Here is a 22,711-nt window from a genome sequence, read left to right as displayed (position 1 = left end):
TCCGAGCTCTACAGACAATTCCTTCGACCTCATGGCTTGATTTTTGCTCTGACATGCACTGTCAACTGTGGGACCTTATATAGACAGGTGTGCCTTTCCAAATAATGTCCAATCAATTGAATTTACCACAGGTGGACTCCAATTAAGTTGTAGAAACATTTCAAGGAAGATCAATGGAAACAGGATGCACCAGAGCTCAGTTTGGGTCTGAATACTTATGTAAATAAGGAATCTGTTTTTTATTTTTAATACATTTGCTAAGATGTCTAAAAACCTGTTTTCACTTTTCCATTATCAGGTATTGTGTATAGATTGATGAATTATATATATTTTTAAATCCATTTTAGAATAAGGCTGTAATGTAACAAAATTTGGAAAAACTCAAGGTGTCTGAATACTTTCCAAATGCACTGTTTATTTTTTAAATTCCTCCCTCCCTGATTGTCATTGCCCACTGCTCAAAAATGTAATGTAATGCTTTGAAATGGATGCTAGGGGGGAAAGAGGTGCTTTGCATTCGCCACATGCTGCAAGTGTGACTTCTCTGGCAAAAGCCCAGGCCTCTGAAGAGCTCAAGCCGATAAGGGGATGTGTGACTCACTTTGTGTGGGGTGTGATTACTTTCATAACACCACTGCACTAGGAGGAAGAGGGTAGTCAGTGAAGGACACCTGCATCTGCAATGGGGCAAGCCAGTTGGCTGAGAAAGGAACTGCTTGCTGCTGGATTGGCTGCCATCTCTTACTTGAGCTTGTGTGGGCTTTACTCCCTATTGATTACGAGCCAAGTCCATGAAGTCCTCACATGCATATGTTCGTCAAAATAATGGGTCTTGACTGTAAAAGGTTAGCAGAAATCAGATTTATGTGTGTGTGTGGGGGGGGTTAAAGGGTGTGATTGAGGTGCAGTCAGAAATTGCCTTGACGTCAGCTCAGAGTGGTGGAAGGACATTTACACCTGTCGGGGGTCTACAGAGAAGGAGAGAGGAGAAGAGAGAGATCTGATGCCATGAAGAGTGTATGCGCGTGTTCCTCATTTGTTTGTGCATGTCAACAATTCTATGGGTTTACTACGTGGGTAACTATTCTTATGTTGTGCTGTTACGCGGAGCGGAGCAGGTGAACCCAAGGGCAGACTCAGACGAGGAGACTGGGATGAGGTAACCAAGGTATTTATTGAAAAATGGGGAAGATAGGGTGCAGGCCAAGGAAAGCTAGGGTGGATTGCAGGCCAAGGAAAGCTAGGTTGGATTGCAGGGAGCCAGGTGCTGAGGCTGTAGTGAGGGGAGTTGGGGCTGTGTAAACCGGTCCGGAGAGGCATCCAAGAAAGCAGTAGAGTGGAGGGGGGGGTCCAGGACAGGGTAGCAGGACTTACGAGATGTGGGACTGGAGACAGGGACCAGTCAGAGCGGACAGAAAAACAGGCATAACACGAAAACAGGATCTATGCAGGAACAAAATGCAGACTGACTGAGCAGAGGTTACAATTTGGCAGCATGGAAGTGGCAGGGCTGCAGTATTTGTAGAAGTCTTGATTATGGAACAGGTTGCAGCTGGTGGGGATCTGCTCTGCCTCCAGCACACCTGTCTCCACCCACACACACACACACACTGGGGGAACGGCAGGTTAGGGAGACACAGAATGAGCAGTAGTCGGCATGGCAGGCGCTGTAGTGTCTTGTGAGTTTGTGGAACTGTGGTGTGTTCCTTTGTTGTTGTTTTTTAGTGTTGTGTCTGTGAGTGTGTCTGTGTGAATTAGTCCCACCTGGGAGGATATACCCTCTTCTCCTGAGGTGCCTCCGATGCTGAAGTCTCCCACCGCCGAATCACAGGTGTTTATCACTTCTGTCATCCTGTCAGTAAGCCTCGTCTTCAGCCAAGCCAAAAGAAAAGAATGACATGTTCTCAGTACATTAACAAAGCTGTAAAGTATGGCATCGTTCCAAACATCCCTAGAACTAGTCCCTTGTTCACTATCCCTCATAGACTAATGAGGGCTGAATTGGTTTGGGAAATAGGGGGAAAAGTCCATCTAGTACTATACTCCTGATTCCTATGCAATGACATTTTTATCTGTGAGTCCTAGCCTGGTCCCAGATCTGTTTGTGCTGTCTTGCCAACTTATCATAGGAGTTGGCCAGACAACACAAACAGATCTGGGACCAGGCTAATAACAACCTAGAGGTAAGTAATGAATGATTGGTTTGGAATTGGGTGTATCTCTGACAGTCATTAAGTACTCGTGCCAATGATTGCTACACGGCCTGATTGTGCTCATGCGCCTACAAAATGCTCTGATCAGCATTATGAAATAAGTCCCAAATGGACATGCACATGGTGGGCAGTCAATAATCAACATGCCTTTAATGAAAATAAGTGCCATACTCCAGAGGGGAAGTGGGTATTGATAGGGTAAGGACGTGTTTATTGCATTGGCCCAGTCCTGGAAACAGAGAATAACCTTAGGGAGTGAGCTGTGACCAAAGTGGGTTGGATTGGAGGGTTGGAAGGCATCTATGGGGGAAAAGTTAAAAAACCGAGACGTCTTTTATGGAAATGAGTGCCATACTAAAGAGGGTATAAATGGCGAGTAGGTGGGTGGGCAGTGTGTGTGTGTGCGTGCAGTATAACCTAAGGGAGCCAGTTGTGACATAGGTGTTTTGAGACTGGAGCAGAGCCCAAAACAGTGACAGATTGTAAGATTGACATGCCTTGCATTAATCAGGCCCAGAAACAAATACATAACTCATCACACATTCCATAGTCTTCATCAAGGTAACAGTAAGTTGCTGGCTTCACATTCCAAATTAGTCAACACCCAGATCTCTGCCAACAATCTAAACTATGCCAATAGTGGTGACTACATATCAACCATATGTCAATCAAGCTCTCATTCAGAAGAGACTTAGCAAATGTCCTGACTCACTGTGGTGACAAACGAGTCAATTGCACTTCATGCTATCATGTCCATACTCATCCCGGCATCTAATTGGCTCATCGCCATACTTATCCTAGCTTCTAAATTGGCTCATTTTATATATGAACATCTTTCATTGAGACATGCAGTGCCTCCATGGTAGAAGACAATGACATAAAAGGAGAAAAACTAGCAGTTTGTTTTCTCCCAGTAATGTGGACTGGCAATGGCGCTTACTATGCACACATACGATTGTGATTAGAGTAATACACACACACACACACACACACGCATGCATGCATATTGACGCCATACACACACTCACACGGAGACACACACTCTTCACATAAACAGAGTAGCAGCAGTGTATTATCTATCCTGATCAGGGTATTTGAGCAGAGTTGAATGGTTGGAAATCCCACTCACCCTCAGAGCGGTTTTTGCTCAAAATCCTTTACCCTGCATTGCACAAAAAAAATATTAAAAAATATCACTCAGCACTCACAAGATAAAAACTGCTGCTCCAAATTCACTCCATTTTTTGTTTAAAAATATAATTTATCAACCATCTCATCTACTTTTGTGACTATGTACCATTTTGTTTTGAACTAGGCGATCTTAAGAAGCTTCAACAATACAACAACGTGTGTGTGTGTGTGTGTGTGACTCAGCCACACACACTCGCAACAAATGTTCCATAATTATCCTTGATTGATTTTCCAATCTTTTTCCCCAGACAGTGACAGGTTAAACGTCTCCAGAGTGAGGGAGCCATTGACACAGTTAATTTCTCCTTTACTCCAACAATACACAGGGGCAAGTAAGGTGGAGGGGGGAGAAAAATATATATTGAGCGAGGTGAGTTTCACCTGCTCTAAGCAATATGGAAAACCATATTCAAATCTACAGAGTTACACATAAACAAATGTACAGTCAATAGCACAAAAGACAAATCTATGTACAGTGTGTGCAAATGTAGATAATAAGGGAGGTAAAGGCAATAAATAGGCCTTACAGTCGAAATAATTACAATTTAGCATTAACACTGGAGTGATAGATGTGCAGATGATGATGTGCAAGTAGAGATACTGGGGCGCAAAAAAGCAACAAAAAAAATATGGGGATGAAGTGTGCTATTTACAGATTGGCTGTGTACAGGTACAGTGATTGGTAAGATGCTCTGACAGCTGATGCTTAAAGTTAGTGAGGGAGATATGTTTCCAGCTTCAGTGATTTTTGCAGTTCGTTCCAGTCATTGGCAGCAGAGAACTGGAAGGAAAGGCGGCCAAAGGCGGTGTTGGCTTTGGGGATGACCAGTGAAATATACCTGCTGGAGCGTGTGCTATGGGTGTGTTGTTATGGTGACCAGTGAGATGAGATAAGGCAGGGCTTTACCTAGCAAAGACTTATAGATGACCTGGATCCAGTGGGTTTGGCAACAAATATGTAGCGAGGGCCAGCAAACGAGAGCATACAGGTCGCTGTGGTGGGTAGTATATGGGGCTTTGGTGACAAAGCGGATAGCACTGTGATAAGACTGCATCCAATTTGCTGAGTAGAGTGTTGAAGGCTATTATGTAAATGACATCGCCAAAGTCAAGGATCGGTAGGATAATCAGTTTTACAAGGGAATGTTTGGCAGCATGAGTGAAGGAGGCTTTGTTGCAAAATTGGAAACCGATTTAACTTTGGATTGGAGATGCTTAATGTGAGTCTGGAATGAGAGTTTACAGTCTAACCAGACACATAGGTATTTGCAGTTGTCCACATATTCTAAGTCAGAACCGTCCAGAATAGTCATGCTAGTCGGGCAGGCGGGTGCAGGCAGCAATCGGTTGAAGAGCATGCATTTAGTTTTACTAGCATTTAAGAGCAGTTGGAGACCACGGAAGGAGTGTTGTATGGCATTGAAGCTCATTTGGAGGTTAGTTAACACAGTCTACAAAGAAGGGCCATATGTATACAGAATGGTGTCGTCTGCGTAGAGGTGGATCAGAGTATCACCAGCAGCAAGAGCGACATTGATATATACAGAGAAAAGAGTCGACCTGAGAATTGAACCCTGTGGCATCTACATTGAGACTGCCAGAGGTCCAGACAACAGGCCCTCCAATTTGACACACTGAACTCTGAGAAGTAGTTGGTGAACCAGGCTGGGCCGTCATTTGAGAAACCATGGCTATTGAGTCTGCCGATTAGAATGTGGTGATTGACAGAGTCGAAAGCCTTGGCCAGGTCGATGAAGACGGATGCACAGTACGGTCTTTTATCGATGGCGGTTATGATGTCGTTTAGGACCTTGAGCGTGGCTGAGGTGCACCCATGACCGGCTCAGAAACCAGATTGCATAGTGGAGAAGGTATGGTGGGATTCGAAATGGTCGGTGATCTGTTTGTTAACTTGGCTTTCAAAGGTTTTTAGAAAGGCAGGGCAGGATGGATATAGGTCAATAACAGTTTGGGTCTGGAGTGTCTCCCCCTTTGAAGAGGAGCAGCAGCTTTCCAATCTTTAGGGATCTCAGAAGATATGAATGAGAGGTTGAACATGCTCGTAAAAGGTGTTGCAACAATTTTGGTGGAAAGTTTTAGAAAGAGAGCGTCCAGATTGTCTAGCCTAGCTGACTTGTAGGGATCCAAATTTTGCAGCTCTTTCAGAACATCAGCTGGGAGGCAGTGCTCATATTCTCCATTTACTTTACAGTGTTCCAAAACCTTTAGAATTAGTTCTACTTCTGTTTGAAAAAGCTAGACTTAGCTTTCCTAACTGACTGTGTAGATTGGTTCCCGACTTCCCTGAAAAGTTGCATATCGCGGGGGCTATTCGATGCAGAGCGCTAATGCAGAACACCACAGGATGTTTTTGTGCTGATCAAGGGAAGTCAAGTCTGGGGTGAACCAAGGGCTATAGTGTGTCCGTTCTTTGAATGGGGTATGCTTATTTAAGATGGTGAGGAAATCATTTTTAAAGAACAACCATACATCCTCTACTGAAGGGATGAGGTCAATATCCTTCCAGGATACCCGGGCCAGGTCGAATAGAAAGGACTGCTCGCTGAAGTGTTTTAGGGAGAGTTTGACAGTGATGAGGGGTAGTCGTTTGACCGCGGACCCATAATGGACGCAGGCAATGAGGCAGTGATTGTTGAGATCCTGGTTGAAGACAGCAGAGGTTTATTTAGAGGGCAGGTTGGTCAGGATGATATCTAAGAGGGTGCCCATGGTTATGGATTTAGGGTTGTAATAATAATTGTGTGTGATAATTTGTGTGAGATTGAGGGCATCTATCTTAGATTGTAGGACGGCCAGGGTGTTAAGCATGTCCCAGTTTAGGTCACCTGACAGTACGAACTCTGAAGATAGATGGCGGGCAATCAATTCCCATTTGGTGTTGAGGGCACAGCTGGGGGCTGAGGGGGGTTTATAACAAGCAGCAACAGTAAGAGACTTGTTTCTGGAAAGGTGGATTATTAAAAGACCTTGCCTGAAGGGTGCAGGCGAGTCCCAATCTGTTGCCCTTGGCATTCAAATCCATGCAAATGAGTGAAGTTATTATTTAACATCAATCAGTCAGAAATAACACGCTCAAGCTTGTAAATCGACAGAAGGTTAAGGCATGGCAAGGTATATTACACAATCAAGCAAAACTGTGGCCCAAGAATCACATATTTTGCCAGCTTGGTTGTGCAAATTGAAACCAACCACATTCTAAACAAAAGTAGCCTATCGTAAGTACATTGTAGGCCTACATCTGAATGTGTCATACATGTGTTTTATGCATTTAGTCATTTTGGATAATCTGTATATGACTTTAAAAAATGACAATTTTTTCATATTTATAAATCACAGATGAATCAACTACACCTACTACAACTACAATTGATCAATTGTTTCAACTACAGCCTTTTTTGTAGTTTACAATATAATATCAATAAATTATACTATTTTCATCTGTGTTCTACATGGATTTTTAAAATCTAAAATAAAACTATTTTAGATTCCATATATGGCTTTTTTTTTAGATAGGAAAGCTATCTCGATAATGCCATGGAATGGACAGTTGGACGTACTCCTTTTATCCAAGCAGTAAACGCTTGAAAGGGCAATCACCTCAAACTTGTGATTCTGCTTATGAGGATGTTGCTGAAAACACGCATGTTTGAAGATATCTCTAAGGAGAAGAAACCGAGCAACACTTACCTTTATCAAGCGTTAATGTTCTGTTATGGTCTTGATTTATCCGCAGATGGTGTAAGATATAAAGAGTGGAGCTGTCGTGCTGGAGTTACAACAATAGTTTGATTGTTTCTCCGTGAGTTCGTGGCTCATACGCTGAAGTTCCGATTCCACTTCCCAGCGGAGAAAACAGCGTTCGTTCACTGGAGAACTGGAGAGCCAGTGAGTTTTTGGAAGTGTGTGCGCACGCGGTTTGTATATCTCACTGAGCATGCACAGAACCAATTCAGTGTGGACACGCCTACCAATTCAAAGGTTTTTCTTAATTTTTTACTATTTTCTACATTGTAGGATTGAAGACATCAAAACTATGTAGTAACCAAAAAAGTGTTAAAGAAATTTGAGATTCTTCAAAGTAGCCACCCTTTGCCTTGCTGACAGCTTTGCTCACTCTTGGCATTGTGGTTGTGTCTCTCTCTCTCTGTTGTGAGAGGATAAGAGGGAGGGAGATAAAGAGCTACAGAGAGGAGGATAGAAAGATAACATATCCTAAGACTGTGTAGACAATGATTCTCACTTTTTACCAAATTTAGGCTACTTGGCCACAGACCCAAAGTGTTGCCTCCTATGCTCCCTATACAAGTGGGGTTCCACTAATGCAATGAAAGTGTATATTTCCTTTTGGTTCATGCATATGTACAATTGTGTAATTTGCATAAATAATGAAACAATTTCATTTCTCCCTATATTCGAAGCCACACTGTCATTCTGACTCAGGCTAACATGCTGACCAGACTGCTTGTCCACGTGCACCATCACGCGCATGTGGATTTTGTCCACCCACATCAGACGCGATCAGGACACGCAGGATGAAATTTCAAAACTTATTCTGAACCAACTATATTAATTTAGGAACAGGTGGAAAAGCATTAAACATTTAATCTCTCCTCCTTCCGGCTTTTTTTGTTCTTTGGACATTTTATGGGGGTTGGCAACCAACTGGACTGGACTGGACTGTGGATCTCAGTTCATCTTTCAATCTCTGACACGGTGATATATGCTCCTAAAAAACAATGAGAAGATGGGAGAGGCTGACTATGCAGCCGCTCGTTGACTCGGACCAGCAATATGGGAGGAATGATTGAATAACATGTATGTGTACATTTATTTTGCAACACCTGCGCACGTGACACAAGCTGTGTGGTCAGTATGTAATATGCAGGAAGCTGTTTTGTAGGTAATGCCAGGAGTTCCCACCCTTATTTGGCCCATGACCAGATTTTGATATCGGAAAATTCTTGCGGACCCCCCCCCAACCATGTTAAAAATATGTAATTAACAGCCAATGTTAACTTTTTTTATTTGGGGCTTTGGCAGTCAATTGAAAAACATTCTAACAGTATTTAGATTCCCGAGTGGCGCAGTGATCTAAGGCACTGCATCTCAGTGCTGGAGGCGTCACCCTGGTTCAAACCAAGGCTGTATCACAACTGGCTGTGATTGGGAGTCCCATAGGGCTGCGCACAATTGGCCCAGCATCGTCCGTCCGGGTTTGGCCGGTGTAGGCCGTCATTGTAAATAAGAATTTGTTCTTAACTGACTTACCTAGTTAAATAAAAGGTTACATTTCAAATCTATATTTCTGATTTGTCTTTTCAACTCGCCAGCACATTCTTTTAATGTGGTGCTGTGACAGTCAATTGCAAATGAGTCTGACATAATGTCTCTTATCTCACCACCACTAATGAGATGGGTGTGCTTGATGCATGTCACATTGGAGGTTCTCAAAGTCAGGGGGCGTGGTCAACAGTGTGCACATCATCTCTACTGTCAAATGCAACCTAGATCGATATTTGGTTTTAATGCAGACGAGAGCACTGACTCCAGCTTCACACAGATTTGAGCTGGCAAAGGGTAGCCTACCAAGTGTTGAATAATGCTTTTAAGACAACTGGGAACTCTGAAAAATATGAGGTCAAATCATGACATCAATGATCTTTAGGTCGGAAAGTCGGAACGCTAGAAAGAGGCTAGAGTTCCCAAGTTGGAATTACTAGTTAGATGCCTGTTCAAAATGAGTTTTTCCAGTCTGAGCTCATTTTGTTCCCAGTTATCTTGATCACTGAAGTTGTAAGTCGGAGATTTCAGAGTTCCGAGATCCCAGTTGTTTTGAACACGGCATTGATTCTCAGAGGGAGATGGCAGGGACCAAAACTCCTCTGTAGTGACCCGTGAATGCTTTGTCTACAGCATTCGGTTATATGACAGCCGAATGACAGCTAGTGTCCGTCCTCCTCTGGGAGCATAAACAACAATACAAAACCTAGGAGGCTTGCGGTTCTCACTCCCTTCCATAGACTTGCACAGTAATTATGACAACCTCCAGAGGACGTCCTCCAACCTATCAGAGCTCTTGCAGCCTGAACTGACATGTTGCCCACCCAATCAAAGGATCAGAGAATGAATGTAGTACTGAATGCATAAACTACAGCAAGCTAGCACTGCAGTGCATAAAATGTGTTGAGTAGTTGCCTCAAAGTGAAAGACCACAGTTGAACAGTTTTGAGCAAATATTTGTTTTCAAAAATGAGGGAGCGAGAGAGCACTATCTATATTTCATAAATATTTTTCCATTCACTTTCACTTACTTAGATAACAAATTCACCCACCAAGTTTAGCATACTCAAACACCCGGCTCTAACAGAGGGATACTATCTTACCAAGTTTGCTCGGGCTATCCAACACGGGAAATCTTCAAAGTCAAGGTAGGCTTTTGGTTTTATAAATGTATTGCCATCCGGACCCGCCGGTGTAACTGCTAAACTGCTTCCTAACTGTACACTGTACTGCATGATTGTAGCAGGTTTACTAACGTGTTAGTTCCAGTAGCTATGTTGTTGAGTTGAGGTTAGCTAATATGGTGACAATGATGTAGGCTGTGTGTGGAGATAAGAGCTTTATAATATAAAACCACTGATTCCTCGTCTAGTCTCTTCTCTGCACCTGGGTCCAACTTCACCACGTCACAGTAAGCTTCTGTCTAAACACGGACCCAGCAGAGATCACCCAGATCCAGATCCAGAATGCTATAACCCACCAAGGAGCACTGCTGGGGCAGCAGCAAGAACAACTCTCCCAAATATCAGAGACCTTCCGGGCACTTACCAATTACCTCCAAACGCGGCCCAAACTCAACCCAGGAGGAACCAATGCCCAAGTCTCATCACCCAGTGCTACAGGCATCGCCGTAGATCCTCCAGGGAACCTGCACCCAGGGAACCCAAGATCCCAGCCCCCAAGTGGTACGATGGCCACCCGGGAAGATGTAAGGGGTTCCTCACACAGTGCTCTCTGGTGTTCGAGCTACAGTCCTCCTCGTTCAACTCCGATCGGGCCATGATCGCCTACCTCATCTCTCTACTCTGGGGCAAGGCCCTGACGTGGGCAACGGGGATGTGGGAACACCAGCCACCATCCTGCAGTTCTGACTGTTCAACTGTTCAGACCAGTTGCTGATTTCGCCATTGAGTTCCGCACCCTCGCCAGCCGAGAGTGGGTGGAATACTAAGGCACTGTTTACCGATTTACACCAGGGTCTGTCTAACTCCATCAAGGATGAACTGGGCACTCGGAAACTGGGAGAGGACCTCGAGTCCCTGATAACGCTGCCCTTCAGGATGGACAACCACATCCGAGAACATGTGGGACAGCACCTTTTTGACACTATCCCGGTTTCCAGAGCACCCCAAGCTCCCCCAAGCCCAGCATTTGTATTTATTATGGATTCCCAAGGCAGCAGCTACTCTTCCTGGGGTCCAGCAAAATCAAGGCAGTTTATGCAATTTGAAATCATTACAATACATTCACAGATTTCACAACACACTGTGTGCACCCAGACCCCTACTCCACCACTACCACATATCTACAGTTCTAAATCCATGTGTGTGTATAGTGTGCATGTGTGCCGATGTTTGTGTTGCTTCACAGTTCCATAAGGTGTTTTTTATGGGTTTTTTAAAAATAAAGTGTTACTGCTTGCGTCAGTTACTTGATGCGGAATAGAATTCCATGTAAGTCATGGCTCTATGTGGCACCTGACCATGCAACTGAACAGTAGTCAAGGTGTGACAAAAATAGGGCTAGACCTGCCTTGTTGATAGTGTTGAAGTTAGAGCAGCGTTTTATTATGGACATGTATCAATATGTTTTAACCATGACAGTTTACAATCCAAGGTTACTCCAAGCAGTTTAGTCACCTCAACTTGCTCAATTTCCACATGATTTAGTTGATTTGTCCCAAATATAATGCTTTTAGTTTTAGAAATATTTAGGGCTAACTTATTCCTTGCCACCCACTCTGAAACTAACTGCAACTCCACCTTATCCTAGGGTACCCCTGACTAGTGCTACATGACCCACTATTCTCCTGGTCCACAGGACACCTACTAGACTGTGGTAAGAACTGGCAGACTATATGCCTAAGACCCCCACCAAGAGCCCCGCCACGTTCCCCGGCATCCATTGAAGACCAAGACTTTTCCGCTCTCCTTCCCAAGTACTTCGACCTCAGGGAGGCATTCAGTAAGAGACAATCCGCCACCCACCCTCCTCATCGACCATACAACTGCGCCATAGAACTCCTACCCGGCTCCACCCATCCCCAAGGCCGTCTGTACTCCCTCTCGACCCCTGAAGCAGTGGTTATGGACAATTACATCCGGGAGTATTTGAAGGCAGGTTTCATTCACTCCTCTACATCCCCAGCTGGTGCAGGCTTCTTCTTCATGGGAAAGAAGGATGGAAGTCTGCATCCCTGCATCGATTACAGAGGGCTGAACAGGATTACAATTAAGAATCGTTACACTTTACCCCTGATGTCCGCCGCTTTGGAGTTGGTGATGAGGACCAATTCTTCACCAACTGGACCTCCGCAACACTTACAATCTGGTGAGAATCAGGGAGGGAGATGAATGGAAGACTGCCTTTAACACCCCGAGTGGCCACTATGAGTATTTAGTCATGCCCTCACCGGCAGTCTTCCAAGCATTGGTCAATGACACGCTTAGGGATATGTTGAATTGGTTTGTCTTTGTTTACCTCGGCGACACCCTGATCTTCTCCAAGACCCTCCCAGATCACGTCCGCCAAGTCCTGAGATGCCACCTGCAGCTTCGACTATTCATCAAGATAGAGAAGTGTGAGTTCTGTGTATACCGGGAGCTCTTGGCAGTTAAGTGGGCCCTTGAGGGGTGGAGACACTGGTTAGAGGGGGCACCTCATCCTTTCGTGATCTGGATGGACCATAAGAACTTGCTCTCCATTCAAGAAGCCAAGAGGTTGAAAGCTTGCCAGGCAAGGTGGGCTCTGTTCTTTAACAGGTTCAACTTCACACTAACCTATCCCCAGGGATCCAAGAATCAGAAAGACACAATGTCTCTAACAAGCAGAGGGACTCCGAGCCCATCATCCCCAGGTCTCGCATTGTGGCCCCGTTGATATGGAGTATTGAGACCACGGTACAACAAGCCTAGACCCAAGAACCTGTCCCCGGCGGGGGTCCCTCTAACAGACTTTATGTTCCGCGATCAGCCCATTCCTGTGTACTACAATGGGGACACTCCTCTAAATTAACTGTGCATCCAGGGGATAATCGGACATGGGAGTTCCTGAGGCGTATATTCTGGTGGCTCCTCTAACCGGGGTACCTGCTCCTGCTGACTCCATCGGAGATGTGTAATTCTGTCAGCGAGTGTACAAGAGGCGAAGTCAGGTGCAGGAGAGTAGCATGATGTAAACAGGCACACTTTTATTTTAGTTCCAAAACGAGAGCACTACATAAATCAAATGGGCTCAAAACATGGAACATAACAAAAGTAAAGCGCGTAATAAGACATCACAGTAAAATGAAACAATTACACACAAAACATGATGGGAAACAGAGCGTTAAATACAAGTCGATTGATTGGGGAAATGAAAACCAGGTGTGTATGGAAACAAGACAAGACAAATGGATATATGAAAAAATGGAGCGGTGACGACTAGAAAGCCGGTGACGTAGATCTCCCGAACACCTCCTGAACATGGAGAGGAGCCGACTTCGGGGGAAGTCATGACAGTCTGGCCACTGTCTCATAAAGCCCAGATTGTTTAAGTGCTGTAGAGACAGGTTGTCCCATCTCAGCTTAGTACCTCTATAGTTCTGTCAGAGTGGTCATTGGGTTCTTTGTCACCTCCCTGACCAATGTTATTCTTGCCATGTTGCTCAGTTTAGTTGGACGGCCAGCTCTCGTATTTTCTCAATTTCTGAAATGATGGAGACCACTGTGCTCTTGGAAACTTTCAACACTGAAGAAATAGTTTTATACCCTTCCTCAGATGTACTGTTTCTTCTTCTTCTTCTTTCTTTGTGCTTCGTCACAATTCTATCTCGGAGATCTACGGCCAATTCCATGAACTTCATGGTATAGTTTCTATTCTGACATACAATTCTTCTTCTTCTATAGTATATTGATGTTTGCACAATTAAAATGTGCATCCCGACACCTACTGTGCGTGATGCGGCACTACGCCTTGCAAGTCTTCAGATGTAAAAGTCCCAAAAATATTCTGCCACAGCCTAAATGATGTCCAGTTTCTTTTAAACTTGAGCTGCACAGTTTATAACTGTGGCAATGAACACCACATTTGCACATTTTTAACACATGGGGTATGTTTTTATCACAGCAAACATTTACAACAGGCTGCGTCCACTACCATATCTTCACTTGTAGCTACACTGCCTCTGGATGTACAGTACCAGTCAGACATTTGAACATACCTGTTCATTCCGGTGTATTTCTTTATATTTACTATTCTTTCCATTGCAGAATATTAGTGAAGACATCAAAACTATGAAATAACACATATGGAACCTTGTAGTAACCAAAAAAAGTGTTAAACAAATACAAATACATTTTATATTTGAGGTTCTTCAGGGTAGCCACCCTTTGCCTTGATGGCAGCTTTGCACAATCTTGGCATTCTCTCAACCAGCTTAATGAATGAACAGCTATGCCTTGTTAAAAGTTCATTTGTGGATTTTCTTTCCTTAAGGTGTTTGAGCCAATCAGTTGTGTTGTGACAAGTTGGGGGTGGTATACAGAAGATAGCCCTAATTGGTAAAATACCAATTCCATATTATGGCAAGAACAGCTCAAATAAGCAAAGATAAATGACAGTCCATCGTTACTTTAAAACATGAAGGTCAGTCATTGCAAAACATTTAAAGAACTGTGAAAGTTTCTTCAAGTGCAGTCACAAATATGATGAAACTGGCTTTCATGAGGACCGACACAGGAAAGGAAGACCTAGAGTTACATATGCTGCAGAAAATAAGCTCATTAGAGTTAAGATTGCAGCCCAAATAAATGCTTTACAGAGTTCGAGCAACAGACATCTCAACATCAACTATTCAGACGAGACTGTGGAATCAGGCCTTCATGGTCTAATTGCTGCAAAGAAACCACTTCTAAAGGACACCAATAATAAGAAGAGACTTGCTTGGGCCAAGAATCACGAGCAATGGACATTAGACCGGTGGAAATCTGTCCTTTGGTCTGATGAGTCCAAATTTGAGATTTTTGGTTCCAACCGCCATGTCTTTGTGAGACGCAGAGTAGGTGAACAGATGATCTCCGCATGTGTGGTTCCCACTGTGAAGCATGGAGGAGGAGGTGTGATGGTGTGGGGGTTCTTTGCTGGTGACACTGTCAGTGATTTATTTAGAATTTAAGGCACACTTAACCAGCATGACTACCACAGCATTCTGCAGCGATACGCCATCCCATCTGGTTTGTGCTTACTGGAACGATCATTTGTTTTTCAACGGGGCAATGACCCAACACACCTCCAGGCCGTGTAAGGCCCATTTGACCAAGAAGGAGAGTGATGGAGTGCTGCATCAGATGACCTGGCCTCCACAACCACCCGACCTCAACCCAATTGAGATAGACAGCAGAGTGAAGGAAAAGCAGCCAAGTGCTCAGCATTTGTGGGAACTCCTTTAATAAGACTGTTGGAAAAGCATTCCAGGTGAAGCTGATTGAGAGAATGCCAAGAGTGTGCAAAGCTGTCATCAAGGCAAAGGGTTGCTCCTTTGAAGAATCTCAAATATATTTTGATTTGTTTAACACCTTTTTGGTTACTGCATGATTCCATATGTGTTATTTCATAGTTTTGATGTCCACTTTTTCTACAGGGTAGAAATAGTAAAAAATAAGTTATAACCCTTGAAAGAGTAGGACTCCAAACTTTTGACTGGTACTGTAGGGTTTCTTACTTGTTTTTTGCCTTGTACAGTTTGTCAAGTACCAGCTGTTATTTTTCTTGTCCTGGAATGTATGAAAACTCCCTCGGGAGGTAGAGAGTCGGAATTTGACCATCAGTTTATTCCAAGATGGGTGAACAGTGTGTCGACACTTCAACAGCGCTCGACTTAGCACACCAGTTGGTGTTGATGTAGAGGCAAACATCTCCCCCTCGATTTCCCCGACTCCACTGGCCTGTCTGTGAATGGAGAATCCATTGAGCTGAATAGCCTTGGGGGGTATCTGTCCGAGAGAAAAGCAAAGAATATTGCAGTTTCAAGAGTCCCGTTAGTAGCAAATCTGCGATTGGAAGTCATCCATCTTATTATCCAGTGACTTGCCAGTAGAATGGAGGGAAGAGGTGGCTAGCTTTCTCTTTGCCTTAATCTCACCAGGATCCCCGCCCTCTTGCCTCTGTAACACCGGTGCTTCCTCTTAGGTAGGCCGAAAATGGGACGGCATTACAGAGAGAACCTTGGGCAGATGAGTCGAAGTTGAATTGGGGTAAGTAACTGCCAATCTGAAGTTCAAAAGTTATTGTCGGTTGTAAGAAATAATAGGGCATATATTATGAAAATGAAGTAAAAATGAATGGAAAATTGTCAATGTTACAGTGTGTGATGGCAACACCATTGTCCTTCTACATATCGTTCTTCAGTATACTGTGTCCGTTTGCACACACTCTAAACATGTCTTACATAACCAATCTTCACATGCATAGGTAGGGCTCTATGTAAAAAAAAAACAACTGACAGACTTTCTTTTTTTCTCCATTCACCCAGCAGGTTAGACGCCGGGTACCAAACGCACCAGGAATTCTCTTAAGGTATTCAACCTGAACATCCATCGTCACACCTGACGTGACATGACTCCTTTGACGGGTGCTCTGCTCCGAAGTTCCAAGCACAATACTTCTGGTTTCCAGATTATTTTGAGGCCCACTGCAATCTTCCTCTGCTCTTTAGAAACACAATTGATCCAAATAAGACCACTCCTGTTTACTCTGATATACCCAGCGCATACTTCACCATTTGTCACCTCCAATGCATCTCCCACATATGCATCCTAACTCAACAAACGCATCCCAAAAAAGAAACAATTCATTATCCAATCATACACTTATCCTCCACTCCAATTTTAGACTATTTCATTTTTGTTCCATTTTCCCACACTATTGTTGTCCATTCAGGACATTCAACTTCACCAACTTTGCTTGACGCGCTGCTTAACTGGAACTCAGCATCCACTTCTGCCGTCTGTCACTCAGTCGCCACCTCTCTGTCATGCAGAGTCAACTGTGGGACCTTATCTAGACAGGAGTGTTTATTTATAAGTCATGTCCAAACAACTGAATTGACCACAGGTGGACTCCAATCAAGTTGTAGAGACATCTCAAGGATGATCAATGGAAACAGGATGCACCTGAGCTCAATTAGGATTGTCATAGCAAAGTGGTATGAATACTTGTAAATGAGATTTCTGTATTTTCTAAAAACATGTTTTTCACTTCGTCATTATGGGGTATTGTGTGTCGATGGGTGAGGAAAATGTTTTTTAATCCATTTTGAATTCAGGGGTATAAATGATTTCTGAAGGCACTGTAGATTATACATATAGCAAGTATCGGAGAACTGATTTAATCCATTTTGAATTCAGGGGTATAAATAATTTCTGAAGGCACTGTACATTACACATATAGCAAGTATCGGAGAACTGATTTAATCCATTTTGAATTCAGGGGTATAAATAATTTCTGAAGGCACTGTACATTACACATATAGCAAGTATCGGAGAACTGATTTAATCCATTTTGAATTCAGGGGTATAAATAATTTCTGAAGGCACTGTACATTACACATGTAGCAAGTATCAGAGAACTTTAATACCTTTTTGAAATACTGGATAAAAAATTTACTAAATTTGTACCTAGGAAATGAGTAAAATGTCCTGTATTATTTCAATGTTTGCTTTCTTGTGAATATTTAAGGCACCAGGCTCCCACGGTAACGCTACTTCTGTGAAATGCTGATCTTGCCAGAGAAAGTAGACCTGCTATAAGCATATGACAAGGAGAGGGGTTGCTGCTGTTCAGTGGCAAGAAAAAGTATGGATTATCTGGATTTCTGCATAAATTGTACGTAAAATTTTGATCTGATCTTCATCGGTCACAACAATTAACAAACTCGGTGTGTTAAAATAATAACACACAAATTATATTTTTCTTGCCTACATTGAATACATTTCATGATGCCATTTCATGATGCCATGATGCACACGTTCAAGACCACAGGTCCAGAGCCAACAATGCAATCCCACAGCATTAACAAACCTCCCCATGTTTGATGGTAGGGAGGGTGTGTCACGAGTCCGACCGAGGGTGGTTTCCCTTTCCGGTCAGGTGGCGCTCGGCGGTCGGTCGTCGTCATCGGCCTATTAGCTGCCACTGATTGTCTTTCATCCCCCTCCTTGTATGTTTATTGGTAGCACCTGTTGGTGACTGATTAGTTTGTCTTTATTAGACAGCCAGCCCGCCTGGTTGTTGTGCGGGATTAATGATTGTAACCTTCGGGCTCTAATGTAGAGGAACGTGTTTGTTCCTGGTCGTGAAATCCAGTTGTACCTTTCTCATTCCCCGTGTTTGGGGCAGTTATTATTGGGAGCACCCTGTGGTGCGTTGGTGCATTAAAAGAGCACAGCCTTGCACTCTCTGTCTGCTGCGTCTGACTCCACACCCACGACACCCGGAGCATTACAGGGTGTTCTTTTCATTTAATGATTCAAATGTTAACTTCCTCCATTTTGTACTTTACTTTTTATAGACGCAGACCTGAAGATGTTCAAGCAGCACCACGAGAGCAAGCATCCCACGTCATCCCAAACAGTTCGAACTCCTAATTTTAAAAATTACTCTCTCCAGAAATAAGTCTCTCTCTGTTGCTGCCTGCTACCGACCCCCCTCAACTCCCAGCTGTGCCCTGGACACCATTTGTGAATTGATCGCCCCCCCATCTAGCTTCAGAGTTTGTTCTGTTAGGTGACCTAAACTGGGATATGCTTAACACCCCGGCAGTCCTACAATCTAAGCTAGATGCCCTCAATCTCACACAAATCATCAAGGAACCCACCAGGTACAACCCTAAATGTGTAAACAAGGGCACCCTCATAGACGTCATCCTGACCAACTGGCCCTCCAAATACACCTCCGCTGTCTTCAACCAGGATCTCAGCGATCACTGCCTCATTGCTTGTATCTGCTACGGATCCGCAGTCAAACGACCACCCCTCATCACTGTCAAACGCTCCCTAAAACACTTCTGTGAGCAGGCCTTTCTAATCGACCTGGCCCGGGTATCCTGGAAGGACATTGACCTAATCCCGTCAGTTGAGGATGCCTGGTCATTCTTTAAAAGTAACTTCCTCACCATTTTAGATAAGCATGCTCCGTTAAAAAAATGCAGAACTAAGAACAGATATAGCCCTTGGTTCACTCCAGACCTGACTGCCCTCGACCAGCACAAAAACATCCTGTGGCGGACTGCAATAGCATCGAATAGTACCCGCGATATGCAACTGTTCAGGGTAGTCAGGAACCAATACACGCAGTCAGGAAAGCTAAGGCCAGCTTCTTCAGGCAGAAATTTGCATCCTGTAGCTCCAACTCCAAAATGTTCTGGGACACTGTGAAGTCCATGGAGAACAAGAGCACCTCCTCCCAGCTGCCCACTGCACTGAGGCTAGGTAACACGGTCACCACCGATAAATCCATGATTATCGAAAACTTCAACAAGCATTTCTCAACGGCTGGCCATGCCTTCCTCCTGGCTACTCCGATTCCCTGATCCACATCTACGCAGACGACACCATTCTGTATACTTCCGGCTTGTCCTTGGACACTGTGCTATCTAACCTCCAAACGAGCTTCAATGCCATACAACACTCCTTCCGTGGCCTCCAACTGCTCTTAAACGCTAGTAAAACCAAATGCATGCTTTTCAACCATTTGCTGCCTGCACCCGCACGCCCGACTAGCATCACCACCCTGGATGGTTCCGACCTAGAATATGTGGACATCTATAAGTACCTAGGTGTCAGGCTAGACTGTAAACTCTCCTTCCAGACTCATATCAAACATCTCCAATCTAAAATCAAATCTAGAGTCAGCTTTCTATTTCGCAACAAAGCCTCCTTCACTCACGCCGCCAAACTTACCCTAGTAAAACTGACTATCCTACCGATCCTCGACTTCGGCGATTTCATCTACAAAATAGCTTCCAACACTCTACTCAGCAAACTGGATGCAGTTTATCACAGTGCCATCCCTTTTGTCACTAAAGCACCTTATACCATCCACCACTGCGACCTGTATGCTCTAGTCGGCTGGCCCTCGCTACATATTCGTCGCCAGACCCACTGGCTCCAGGTCATCTACAAGTTCATGCTAGGTAAAGCTCTGCTTTATCTCAGTTCACTGGTCACGATGGCAACACCCACCCGTAGCACGCGCTCCAGAAGGTGTATCTCACTGATCATCCCTAAAGCCAACACCTCATTTGGCTGCCTTTCGTTCCAGTTCTCTGCTGCCTGTGACGGGAACGAATTGCAAAAATCGCTGAAGTTGGAGACTTTTATCTCCCTCACCAACTTCAAACATCTGCTATCTGAGCAGCTAACCGATCGCTGCAGCTGTACATAGTCTATCGGTAAATAGCCCACCCAATTTTACCTACCTCATCCCCATACTGTTTATATTTATTTACTTTTCTGCTCTTTTGCACACCAATACCTCTACCTGTACATGACCATCTGATCATTTATCACTCCAGTGTTAATCTGCAAAATTGTAATTATTCGCCTACCTCCTCATGCCTTTTGCACACAATGTATATAGACTCTTTGCACACAATGTATATAGACTTCCTTCACTTCGTCTTATCAAATATGGCAGCGAACATTCCCCCTCCCACCGTAATGAAGCTCAGCGGAGATTAGAGCACGAACTGGGATACGTTTAGAAGTGAATGGGAGGACTGTGCACTAGCCACGGCACTTCTGGACTAGGATGATTATGTAGTGACTGACACTATGAGGACTATAATGGGAGCTGAATACAAACACATCCTGAACCTAACAGCAGCTCAGCAGAGATTAGAGCACGAACTGGGATACGTTTAGAAGTGAATGGGAGGACTGTGCACTAGCCAAGGCACTTCTGGAATAGGATGATGATGTAGTGACTGACACTTTGAGGACTATAATGGGAGCTGAATGCTGACACGTATATACAAACACAACCTGAACCTGACAGCAGCTCAGCAAGGTAACGCTACAGCTAATCTTGATGCTCTTGAACATTACTTTAAGCCAGCAAAAATGCTATCTATGAGCTTTATGTTTTTGGTTGTTACAAACAGGAGGACGGGGAGTCCATTGACAGCTTTGTCACCTCGCTAAGGGAAAAGGCAGCTACATGTGAATATGGTGCTTTAAAGAGATGAACTGATAAGAGATCAGATAGTACTTGGTATAGCTGATGAGGGCACGCGCAGACATTTGATGTAAAATGGCGCCGGAGCCCCCAACCGGTTGTGTTTTGTTGTTCGTTTATCTGCATTGTTTGTAACTTCTTTTTAAAATACTTTTTTTTAACATAATGTGCCTGCTTCCATCTCTTATGACCAAAAAAGCATTCTAGACATCAGGACTGAGATTACTCACCACAGACTAGCAGAATCCTTTTTCTTCTTTCACAACTCTGACGAGCCCGAGGATATACGGCTCCCTCGGGAAAAGGCCCCGACCCCAGTGATCTGTGTGAAGAAGAGGCGGAGAGAGACAGGCCAGATGGCGGGCTGCCTTCTGAGGAGTAGGAGGCGATCGAATAAACCCCCAATCCCCTAAATTCTGCTCGCAAACATGCAATCTTTGAACAATAAAATGGACGAGTTATTGGGAAGATTAAACTACCAACGGGATATTAAAATCTGTAACATCTTATGCTTCACGGAGTCATGGCTGAACGACAACAATATCAACATACAGCTGGCTGGTTATACGATGTACCGGCAGGATAGAACAGCTGCGTCTGGTAAGAGAATGGACGGCTGTCTATTTAACTATTTAACAGCTGGTGCACGATATCTAAGGAAGTCTCGAGCTATTGCTCGCCTGAGGTAGAGTTTCTCATGATAAGCTGCAGACCACATTACCTACAGAGAGAGTTTTCATCTATATTCTTTGTAGCTGCCCTTTCCCACCTGGACAAAAGGAACACCTAAGTGAGAATGCTATTCATTGACTACAGCTCAGCGTTCAACACCAGAGTGTCCTCAAAGCTCATCAATAAGCTAAGGACCCTGGGACTAAACACCTCCCTCTGCAACTGGATCCTGGACTTCCTGACGGGCCGTCCCCAAGTGGTAAGGGTAGGTAACAACAAATCCGCCACTCTGGTCCTCAACACAGGGGCCCCTCAGGGGTGCTTGCTCCACCTGTACTACCTATTCACTCATGACTGCACGGCCAGGCATGACTCCAACACCATCATTAAATTGGCCGATGACACAACAGTGATAGGCCTGATCACCGAGAACAATGAGACAGCCTATAGGGAGGAGGTCAGAGACCTGACCGTGTGGTGCCAGGACAACAACCTCTCCCTCAACGTGATCAAGGCAAAGGAGATTATTGTGGACTACTTGAAAAAGAGAACTGAGCACGCTCCCATTCTGATCGACTGGGCTGCAGTGGAGCAGGTTGAGAGCTTCAAGTTCCTTGGTGTCCACATCACCAACAAACTAACATGGTCCAAGCACACCCTGACAGTCGTGAAGCGGGCACGACATAACCTATTCCCCCTCAGGAGACTAAACAGATTTGGCATGGGACCTCAGATCCTCAAAAAGTTCTACAGCTGCACCATCGAGAGCATCCTGACAGGTTCCATCACTGCCTGGTATGGTAATTGCTCAGCCTCCGACCACAAGGCATCTATGCATTGTCCCTTTAATTAACTCTACCTGCATGTGCATATTACCTCAACTAACCGGTGCCCCGGTACTGGTACCCCCCTCCACATTGACTCTGTACCGTAATACCTTGTATATAGTCTCCACATTGACTCTGTACCGTAACACCCTGTATATAGCCTCCACATTGACTCTGTACTGTAATACCCTGTATATTTTCCTTTATTTAACTAGGCAATTCAGTTGAGGACAAATTCTTATTTTCAATGACGACCTAGAAACAGTAGGTTAACTGCCTATTCAGGGGCAGAAC

The 22,711-nt window shown here is 44.3% G+C and overlaps 1 long non-coding RNA gene across 1 annotated transcript; it reads right to left on the bottom strand.

Annotated features, from left to right (window-relative positions):
• Positions 1-1,548: 1,548 nt before the first annotated feature.
• On the bottom strand, positions 1,549-7,365 carry LOC123995785. The gene is made up of 3 exons (XR_006831891.1): positions 7,113-7,365; positions 1,765-1,869; positions 1,549-1,610 (listed from the first exon to the last, which is right to left on the bottom strand). It is a non-coding gene; the product is annotated as an uncharacterized LOC123995785 (long non-coding RNA).
• Between the last annotated feature and the right edge of the window lie 15,346 nt (positions 7,366-22,711).

Source organism: Oncorhynchus gorbuscha, linkage group LG14 (genome assembly GCF_021184085.1).
Source record: "Oncorhynchus gorbuscha isolate QuinsamMale2020 ecotype Even-year linkage group LG14, OgorEven_v1.0, whole genome shotgun sequence".
Taxonomy (NCBI): Eukaryota; Metazoa; Chordata; class Actinopteri; order Salmoniformes; family Salmonidae; genus Oncorhynchus; species Oncorhynchus gorbuscha.
This window is presented reverse-complemented; position numbering and strand designations above follow the sequence as displayed.